The sequence below is a fragment of the Agrilus planipennis genome, unplaced genomic scaffold (genome assembly GCF_000699045.2).
Source record: "Agrilus planipennis isolate EAB-ADULT unplaced genomic scaffold, Apla_2.0 scaffold12, whole genome shotgun sequence".
Classification (NCBI taxonomy): Eukaryota; Metazoa; Arthropoda; class Insecta; order Coleoptera; family Buprestidae; genus Agrilus; species Agrilus planipennis.
In genome coordinates, this window is record NW_020439003.1 from 2500628 (window position 1) to 2511258 (window position 10631).

The 10631-nt window shown below is 31.7% G+C and overlaps 1 protein-coding gene across 1 annotated transcript in view; it reads right to left on the minus strand.

The window, feature by feature from the left end:
- LOC108736671 (ras association domain-containing protein 10-like) overlaps positions 1-4733 on the minus strand; it is a 103974-nt gene extending 99241 nt beyond the window's left edge. The window contains exon 1 of the mRNA XM_018469179.1: positions 4327-4733. The gene's annotated coding sequence lies outside the window, so the exon portion shown is untranslated. The remainder of the gene's footprint in view (positions 1-4326) is intronic.
- Positions 4734-10631: the final 5898 nt, after the last annotated feature.

Genomic DNA, 10631 nt, shown 5'->3' on the forward strand with positions numbered 1-10631 from the left:
TTATTTTATAAGATAAGGAGCAAGCGAAGGCACGAAGAATATACTCATCAGAAGGTTTGTTTTTCCATGTGTTTCTTTTTTCTCTTTGATAAGGACGCCCCTGATACCTACAACTTACCGGCATATTTTTAAGTAGGTACATATTAGGGGGTTGTCGCTTATTCCAACGTTGGAGTCTCCGAAACTACTGTTGGCCACTACAATTTGCCATCATGGAAATGTTTTTATATTTTGAAGTATAATAGAGGGGTTCGTCACTTTGTCCAATGTTGGAGTCACCAAAACTACTGTTAAAACATCGCTACATTATGGCTGCTACTTACAGATCTATCATATATTACATACCTACAATTTGCCGTCAAAGAAACGTTTTTATATTTTTAAGTTTAAAGGGTTCGTCGCTTGATCCAACGTTGGAGTCTCCGAAACTACTGTTGCAATCCCAACACATTGTGGCCCCTACCCATGGATATATAATATTTTATGTGTATATCTACGATTTGTCGTCATGGAAACGTTTTTATATTCTTAAGTATAAGGGGTTCGTCGCTTGATCCAACGTTGGAGTCTCCAAAACTTCTATTGAAACACCAACGTATTATGGACACTACTGACAGATATATACAATCCATTAAATACCTAGCAAGGGTGTCATTACGTGTAAGGTAGCCATTGTAGAATCCAGGGCATACGACGACCTAGCTATGGGTTTTCATGCCTTTGATATCATAACAATTTTCTCACGTGTATGACGACAGGTATAAGAGTTATCTTGAAAGATATGACAAGTTTATAAACAATATATTTGAAACTCTGTTTTTTATTTTATATAAGGGTGTAATGATGCCTCTGCTTATGTTGACTAACTCCATCATTTTTGTAATATTCGGACAATTACTTCGGCTATTTTAATAGCCAGTAAATTATTAGTATTTTAAGGCTGTTATCATTGGTAGTTTATTTCGACGTACAACTGCACGTTTAGTTAAAGCGAAAATAAATTGACTTGTCCATAAATGATAGAGAAAGAACGGCTGTCATAATATTATGAGTAGATGAGATTTTGTTGTAGATTACCTGTCATCAACAGATGACGATTAATGTTAAGTGGTCATAAAATTATTAGTCAGTTGTATCTGCACGTACGTTAGCGCACTTAAAAGTACAAATTGCGAATGGAGATTTAACACAGTTTTCGTGACGTACGGTGACTTGGTTTATTACCCTTTTTCTTCACGTTTATGAGAACGACACAGTAACTCAAACTGGGTTGCAATTTTACCGTTTCAAATTTAAAGAACTTCGACTGTTACAAACATGAGCAAAAGTATCAAACAAAGGAACTGCGATAAAAATCAACGAAAATGCAGCGGCAATTAACAACTTAATAAATAATAAATTGTACGGTTGTCGATGGCCGACAGAAATTTATTAAAGTTATTTAAAGAACGATTACTAATACGTCTGGTTTTGTCTGATTTTGTTCTACTAATTAGATAATTAAATTTAATTGCGACTGGTCTGTGTAGCAACAAATCTTTAAAAAAGTCAGAGAAACAACATATTTATGGTGCACTAAATAAAAGCAGTAACGGCTGGTCCGTCGATTTTGCAGGAAAATGCACATTAAATTGTCATAAATGGCTTGTTTTTATAATTGTTCTATTGGAAATTACTAATAACTTTATTTATTTCGCGATTACTGTCTAGGAATTTCAAGGTTTGCAATTTCAAAGGATATTTACGACTTTTTCGTATGCAACTCAGTAAGTAAAATTGTTGATGACGTTTTTCATTTTTATTTAAATTTGTAAATAGAATTCTCTATTTAAATAAAAACAAAAATGCATTTTTTATAGAAAAGGACTATTCATTTTTTATACGAATACATCAATTTACTTTTCGGAGTAATTGAATAATCTGAAATAACGTAGTTTAACTTTACTAGGACTCCGACTAACTATACATACAGTAGAATCCGCTTATAATGACATCAAAGGGAAATGACAAACACGTCATACTAAGCTGGCGTTATACAAAGCATAGTCTTAGAAAATAAACAACTTTCTATTTCGGTTGGTTATTTAGTTTAATAGAGAGAAAAACTACCAATTGTACATATTTATTAACAGAATAAGAAAAAGAACGATGGATTGTAATATCGATGTACATAAGAAGGGTCAGAAAAATGAGCGAAAATATTATTAATCATTTGGGTCACTATAGCCGAATATAATTTCTTGAGAATCAGTCATAATAAACAATATGTCATTTTAAACAAAGTCATTATATCCCAACTTTCCTATAGATAATTTAATATGAAAAACGAACTTAACACTGAAATTACTTCAAATTAAGCGGTTGGTCAATATAAGCGGAGTCATAATAAACGAATTCCACTGTATTTTCATTACGTTTGTTACTTCACTAAACCGTGATCATGGTTGTAATCGCTCTTGTAAGCAGTAAACGAAGAGACTGATTTTAATAATTACTTATGCATCCTTTTAGTTAAGATGCACTTAATTCATTCCATCGGCATTTCAGGCACTTGTCAACTGCCACTGGATTTTCTATTTTCAGTTCCGATCGCTATCGCGTTCACAATTATCAGGTCTTTCGCCAGCATGTTGTTGTTTTCAATGAAGTTGTTGCATGTAAAGGCAAAGGAAAAATTTGACATGAAAAGTTCTTGTTCGCTGAACACTAGATTGATAACAGTTGACTAATGCATTATGTACTCATCTTACCAATTTTTATTCACATAACTAGACGATACAAAGCAACAGATTTAACTAGAGGAAATCAGACGTTTGCCATTTATTAACAGTTTGCAGAACTTAATTAAGTGTCAATACATGTGTCAAGATACTAACGATAAATGGAAAAGCTTAGTGTATTATTTCCTTCAAGACCTGTGCATAGTTGGCTTTCGCGACTTTGTCCACAATAAATGGAAAAGCTCAGTTTATTTTTTCCTTTAAAACCTCTGTGTAACTGACTTTCAGGACTTCGTCCGCATTAAATGGAAAAATTCAGTGTATTTTTTTCTTAAAAAATCCTTGCATAAATGGCTTTCAGGACTTCGTCCGTAATAAATGTAACAGCTCTGTGTATTTTTTCTTTTAAAACTTTGCTGATTTTCAATCTCATTCAATGTTTCCAAGATTTCAGTGTTTCGTCAGTGACTTAATAATAATATTCTGAATCAGGAAAATTATATTCTTCTTCTGGCGTACTGTTCAAAGCTAACAACTTCTAAAAATACTTTCATTTTCATATCATGAACAACTATTTTTAAATAATTCTAGATCGTACTGATTGATATTAAATATTAATGGATAATTTAATGAAGTTTATTTCGAACCTTGACGTTTATATTCGATTATTTATTCAATAAGGAATAAATAACTTGCTAATTAATTTCGTTAATGAAATCGATTTGTGTTTAAAAGTGCAACGGTCTGACACTGATGTCGATGGAGTTTTTTTTTATGAAAGCAAATGTTAGTTTATGTACAGTATACACCTATCAGACATCTGGCCTATTTCCCTGTGTGCATTCACTCTGATGGTTATTGTGTAATGATTTTGCCCTTGCAAATCCTTTACTGATTTCTTCAAATAGCTCAGCGAATTGTGATCGATTTCATGCTTAAATATCAATAATTGGAATCGTGATTTCCGGATGAAAACACATCATGAAACTCAAAATGGATAATAATAATTAAAGAAAGATTTCTTCTTGTGGTTCGTTTACGGAAAATAGTCATCATTAGCGTTGTTCTTTTGAAACAGTTATTTAAGATAGTCAGAGAAACAAGCCATCCTAACAGCCTAGCTGCCGTAAAACATAGAAGGAAACAACAAGAACATATTTAATTAGGACGGAATTTCTGAAACAATTCTTATTTATTAGGAAGTCGACTGAATCACATATTTTACTGAGGGTAACAACTGTACTTTATATAAACATACGTAAGTGTCTACTGTGTAACGCATCGTTGAATTCACAGCAATAAATTAAACATTATAACCTTTTGAGGTGATAAAAAGTTATGAATTAAAACTCGTCATGTGTGTGTTTACAAGTTTCAAAAAGAAAAAAACATTTTTTTTACAAATGAACTTTATTATTTTCATATTTGTCAAGTTCATTATGTATTCAGCTAAAATTTTTTTGATAATTTTAGTTGTTTTATAATCATGAATAATTCATTCAACAAGAAAATAAATGGGCACATAAAGCATTTTGAAATTTCTTACAAAGTTGTTAATTTTTATGAACGAGTAAAGTTTCTATTTGTGTTCGAAGTAGTCACCTACCTTGTTTACAATCGGTAGATATCTAGTTGAGTTGAACTCTTTTTTTTTCCACAGTTATGTTTTAATTATTCCACTTTCGTGATGATGTTCAGCGTGAGAATAGGTCACGATAAAATATTATGAACGAAAACATTTAAATTATGGAAATGGTCACGAATGATATCTAGATCAGAATGTCCAAATTTGAACTAAGGAAACGAGCGACGTTGCGATATGTCCAATTGTACGTATTGTCTTCAAGAAATGGTCACTCGCGTTCTGAAATGCAGCGAATTTGTGTACGTATCCGTGATGAATCAACGAAAAATATACGAAACTTTCGCGTAGATCGTTTGTTATTAGCGGTTGGTAAGCAACTGGCCCGGCGTACACTGTCAGCTAGGCTCTTGGCTCTTCACGCTTCACGAAGAGAAATCCATTGAAAGCTGCTGTCCTACCACCACTACTCTCTATACCTGCCTGGATGGACTTTACCTACATTAAAACAGTAGCTTTTATCTTTTCTTGGTAGCTTACGATCATAACACCTTTGCCGAGATCCTCTGTAATAGAGGAAGGAAGTCACATCGTGCGCACTAACTGTTTCTTTTTTGTATACGATATTTACTATTACGCGCAATGTACCTGGATTTTTTTCAAGTTTCTCCATAGCGCAATTGTAGAAACCTTTTGAATTGCATTTTTAGAGACGTATGAAGTAATAGTATGTAATAATGGTTAACTGACAAATTGTCCTTAATTACATACTGCATAATATTTAATTACTATTTTAGGTGTATTTGTGTGGGTGTCTGTGTGGTGTGTTCATTTCTTTGGCTTTTAACTCTTTCCTTTTCCAATATATACTCCACAGCCTGTTTGTTTCATTTACTTGAATATTTTCCACATTTTTCTAATATGACTGTTTTTTTACACAATCTACATTTCCTTTCTCCTTCTTTCTTCCAATATTCATTTGCTCTTGTTTTATTTCCTGTTGTAAGTCTTGCGTTAATTCCTAAATTCCGTTTATCCTTGATTTTGTCTTCCCTTAAATAGTGTCTCCGTTCTGACATGATTTGTCTATATTCCTTTCATTTCCAACTTGGTTTCTTATTTTCTCCATTGTCTATACATCCTTTCTATATCCTTTCGTTCTCTCCATGCGTAAATTTCAGAATCCTTTTACTTTCTACTAGTACTTCAAAAAGAAAAATTTTCTTTTTCCATTTTTCTCAGTGACGCTGATTTTCCTATTCATGGATATGTTTTTCTTGCTAGATGCTAACGTTCCATCGAAGGAATGGATTAGGTTTCCTTTGGGTGGGTTGAACTAAATTTAGGAGTATGTATCTCCAACAATCGAATATCATTGCTACTCTTTATTATGCCCTTTAACTATTCTAAAACTGCTATCGATTCCTGTTTTGTAGAAGTGTTGAAATATAATTCATACCTGATAATTCTGAAATTTCTTTCTAAATAAAAGTTAATAAAGAATTCCTCAAAACCTTGAATTTTGACTATCGATAAATACTTTCACTTCCGTGCACTTTTATTTATTTTTGTAATGCAACCGTCACTCATACTTTCTGTATGTAGTAAGTAAATATTGAATCCTCTTTAAATCAATTCTGAAGGTTGTTGTTAGACAAAAAATTGTTTTCTAAAACTGTATGCGTGAGATGATGTTTGTTCAAGTTTTGAAAAGAAAATGTGTTCGGTGGAGATGTCTACACATGTAGTAAACACAAAATGTTCTTCATTATGTGCTCGAGGCGGTTTTCTAGATAAACTCTCTTGTTGTAGCAAATAGGAAAAAAATATGAGTCATTCATATCAATCCCATTGTACAACTTGATTGAATAGACAGGTACAAGTTATACCGTTAGAACGACATGATAGCGTTCAATATATCTATAACAAAACGTGTTCTCAGAGAAGATCTGTCGATGTTTTTTCAGAAAAACATTAAAAATGGAAATGAGACCTACAGCAGCATTTTTTATGTATGTGCATAAAGTAGGTATATGTATACAAATATTCCATTGTCATAATAATACAAAATAGTTGTATTATATTAAATAATCACCAGGTGATTCTAACAAATATACCTAATTTATCTATTTTTTTTAATAAAAATTCTTGAAAAAACTTTTTACAACGACATTCAAACTGACACCTTTCCTACGATAGTATCAATGGATATTATCTAATGAAATCGAAAGCGTGTATCTTGCATGCTGTAAGTACCGTTAATCCTCTTATAAATAAACGGTTGGGTGCTTTTTATAGGTAGCTTAACCGTTCAACCTGTCGTTGAAATTAAAATCATGAAGATCGGTATCACATTGGAAAAAAAAATTGCGTTGCATCTAACACATGTCCCACACCATCCACCAGATTTTTTTTGCTGATAGGTGTGTAACATATGTTGACAACTGTTTGACTACATTACTAAGAAATGGACAGACAAATGGTATTGTGTCATCTTTTTTTATATTCATATGTGTACTCAAGAGGTATGAAGCAGTGTTCAGAATTTGAATTTTTTGCATTCTCTGGTTCATTCATATTACTACTTACTTATTAGCAACACAGTCGATGAGTTGGACACGAGATTTCAACTTCATTCGATCGGGCTGACCGCTGCCGACTTAATAGCAATAGGGGGGATATATACAGGGTAAAAGTGCCCTATTTTTGTTAATTTTGTCATGGAGATAGTGTTCAAATGTTTACAAAGATGTAGACTTCAGTCTACTCAAAAAGGGATAGAGGGCGGGGATGAAGTAGACAAAAATTAACGTTATTTTAATTATGATAGATTAATGAAAAAATAAGCAGTCTCTTCAATGATATTTTCGATTATTAAATTTGTATTCCTTTAGAGACGCTTGACTCTTCAAGGTAGCTTGTATAATTATAAGAGTTCATGGTAAACAATAAAAACACAATTGTATATACGTAGATAGTAGATTGTATAAACAATTAACCGCGCGTGATGATACGTAGACTTCATATTAAGAATCCTCTTATGATAAAATAATTGTGTTGTTTAACTTTAACTATCATGAATACGTACTTATATCCAAAATTACTTGTAAACAAAGAATAGGCAGTTAATTTGAAATCTACCATAACGAAGAAGTTTCATAAAAAAAGGGCGAAACGTCGGTGTAATTTGTTGTAATGATGTGTTTCTAGCCTCATTTTATCTTTTATTTTTATAACTAGTATATGGTATTAGGCGATTTTTGCTTTTTTCGAATGAGTGCAAGGGTTCGTCGCTTGACGCATCGTTGAACTCTCCACAGTTAGAACGTTTAAAAATGTATCTAAACGCTTTTGAAATGAAAGAATATCTAAACACAAAGTATATATTTAATTTACTTTATAATACATAGAGAAACTTACTTTTTGGGATGATAGCTTAAACTATGCGAGTGCTTAAGTGATTATTATTAACATTGAAATGTTCTTTTACAGTTGTTTGTTTAAAAAAGTTCTTATTATATTTTTTGTTTGAAATTGACATTTACAGGCACAAAGATTACTAGATAATAGGTTGTGACGTGAATCTGATATATTCCTGTGCTTCAGAATGTCTCAGATATTTTTACCAAATATTTACCTTCCACGTATTGAAACAACATTCATATGTATCTCTCGTATTTTTGTTACTTCCTGATAAAACTGTGAAACCTATAGATATGAGATGCTTTAAATATGTCGTTGTTGAATAATGTGTAAGATAAGAATATCAGTTTTAATCATCAACTATTTTTGAGGATTTCGGGGAAGAAATTTACACTGCAGTGCAATCTGTTTTGATTAAATCAAAGACAAAAATTGTCGTTTTCACTAGGATCAAACTTGGTATGGAACCAATTAATCTCTTGGTCTTTCCACTGAAGACAGGACAAAACAAAATCAGAGATAATAATAGGTTTTATTAAGTGTTTTTTTGGATTCCCGTATTTTAGATGTCGTTCATGTTTTCACTGATTACTTTACAGAATTAACACTGAAATGTCGACACGGGATGGAATTTACGTATTTCGACGTGAATGTAAAAGAAATTCAACATCAAAAACAAACATTGATTAAGGTCATCGTTTGAAAAATGAGAGTGCGTTTACTAAATGGTTGCGCAAAATTGTTGTTGGTGTCCTAAATGTGACCCCTTTTGGAATGTTGGTGCACAATAAATACAGATTTTCGATGATTAATTACGAAATTTATAAGGAAAGTAATATGCAAATGCATGAAGTGTGGCTAATAAAGTCCATTGTCTTGCGATTCGGTGTGTTACAAAAAGGCTTGATAGTATTAAAGGCGCGTTTATTGTGCAATAAATTTTATTTCGACTAATAATTGCCGTATACTAATACTTATTGAACTGGTATGTTATGAAGATTTTATAATCCGCTGATTATAGTCGATACAAAATCTGATCGAAATATAATTTGCATTAACCACTCAAGCACGACTTCGCTGTCAGGTACATGAAAGGTTCATACAAACAATGCTATTAACAAAACAAGTAACTCAGCTAATTAAAAGGAATGTTAGATTTATTATTTAATTTGTTGATTATCTTTATTGCTAATAATAATTTATGTATTAAAAGTAAAGAGCAAGGAAAGTTGTTAAATGGGTATTTTCAGCAGCAATTATTGATAAAATTTCTTAGCGTTTAGTATTACCACCACAACGAAACGTACACTCGCTGTAACTGGTATTACAGTAATTTATAATTTTTTACTGCAATTTACAAATATTTTACGATCTATAACTTTTCTTGCATTTTCAGTGGGCTCCCTATAAAATATTTGTAGTCTTAATATAAAATTATTATTTACATTTTCTGAAAAAGATGATTTAGTTTTTCCTCGCATTTTTGTACAAGTGACATCCTAATGAATGAATATTCTGATCTAATAGCGATGGAAACCTTTATTGTTACTCCAAAACCGAAGCAACGTTTCGACATAAATTGTGGGCTTTTTCAAGATAAATTTAGTTTCACAATGTTACAAGTACTGTTGTAAGTACTGAGTGCTGAATTTAAAAACCTACCTTGACAAAATCCACAGTTTAGAGCGAAACGACAGTTTTATTTTGGAGTAATAATAAGCGTTATCACATTGATTAGCTTAGATCATTCATTAATTATTGAACATTGAACAAGAGGAAGATATGGATTCTGAGCGTCGAAACAAATAGACGTTAATATGCATTATTATTTGTTGCATACAGCTGGCGCACCTTTGCAACACTTAATGGAAACTTTATAAAATCAATTTATTACGCCTCTGATTGTCTTATGCAGGTATTTGTAAACACTTAAAAATTACCCCTGAGGTAAATTTTTATTGATTAATAGATTCAAATGAATTTAATTCTTAATATAAGCTGTTGGCACGTAAACAGTGGACGTGATTTGGAGATTAATAGCACAACACACCCGTCGTTACGTTTGTTTATACCTCGAATGACAGTAAGTGATTTATTGTCACTTTAATTAGGGTAAGTAAACACTGTAAATATGCGAACGGGAAATATTTAACAATTTAAACCAATGAACGGTAAATATTATTTGCTAGTTTTTTTTAAAAAAGATAAGTATTTCTACGTGAGTAGTCAGCATTGCACCCTACCTTTAAGAATATGATTATTTACTGGATTCCATAATGTTGCATTTTTAATGCAAAGATAGGTATAACTCTTTGGAAGGGTACGCCCACTTGCAATGGTTTTTTTCTTAATTTTTGATTCCCAAAAGCGAATTCCTAAACATGGCTGTCTCATCAGAATTGTGTAGAACTTAATTTCCGCGATAATGGTATAGATATGTAAAATTTCCTGAAAATAAATTTATTAAAGCTAGAACTGTATGAACTACTCTTTTCATATTGTGTCCCTAAATAATTGATAACAAACATAACTTCTCCATATTTATAAATAATGCGTAAACTTCTAAACATAACGTGCACTTTTAATTACATTGTTCTGTTAATTTTTTTGAATTTACAAAAACAAAACAAATCTTGAGCTATGCAGATTCTCTATAATTTGAATTAATTAAGTAATAAATACATCAGGTATTGCAACAATTTAATATGTGCATCTCGTATGCAGGAGAATTCGACTAGACTATTATGGTGTCTGGTGTTTTTACGTCTTGTTTGTGCATCTCTGTAAATGTTATTCACCTAAAATATGCAAAATCCTGACAGTTATTGCTTTATTTTAAAAGCAAAATTGGTTTTTATAGTTTATTAGTTTATTTGTCAAGAACATACTCATACTTTGTAGATTTT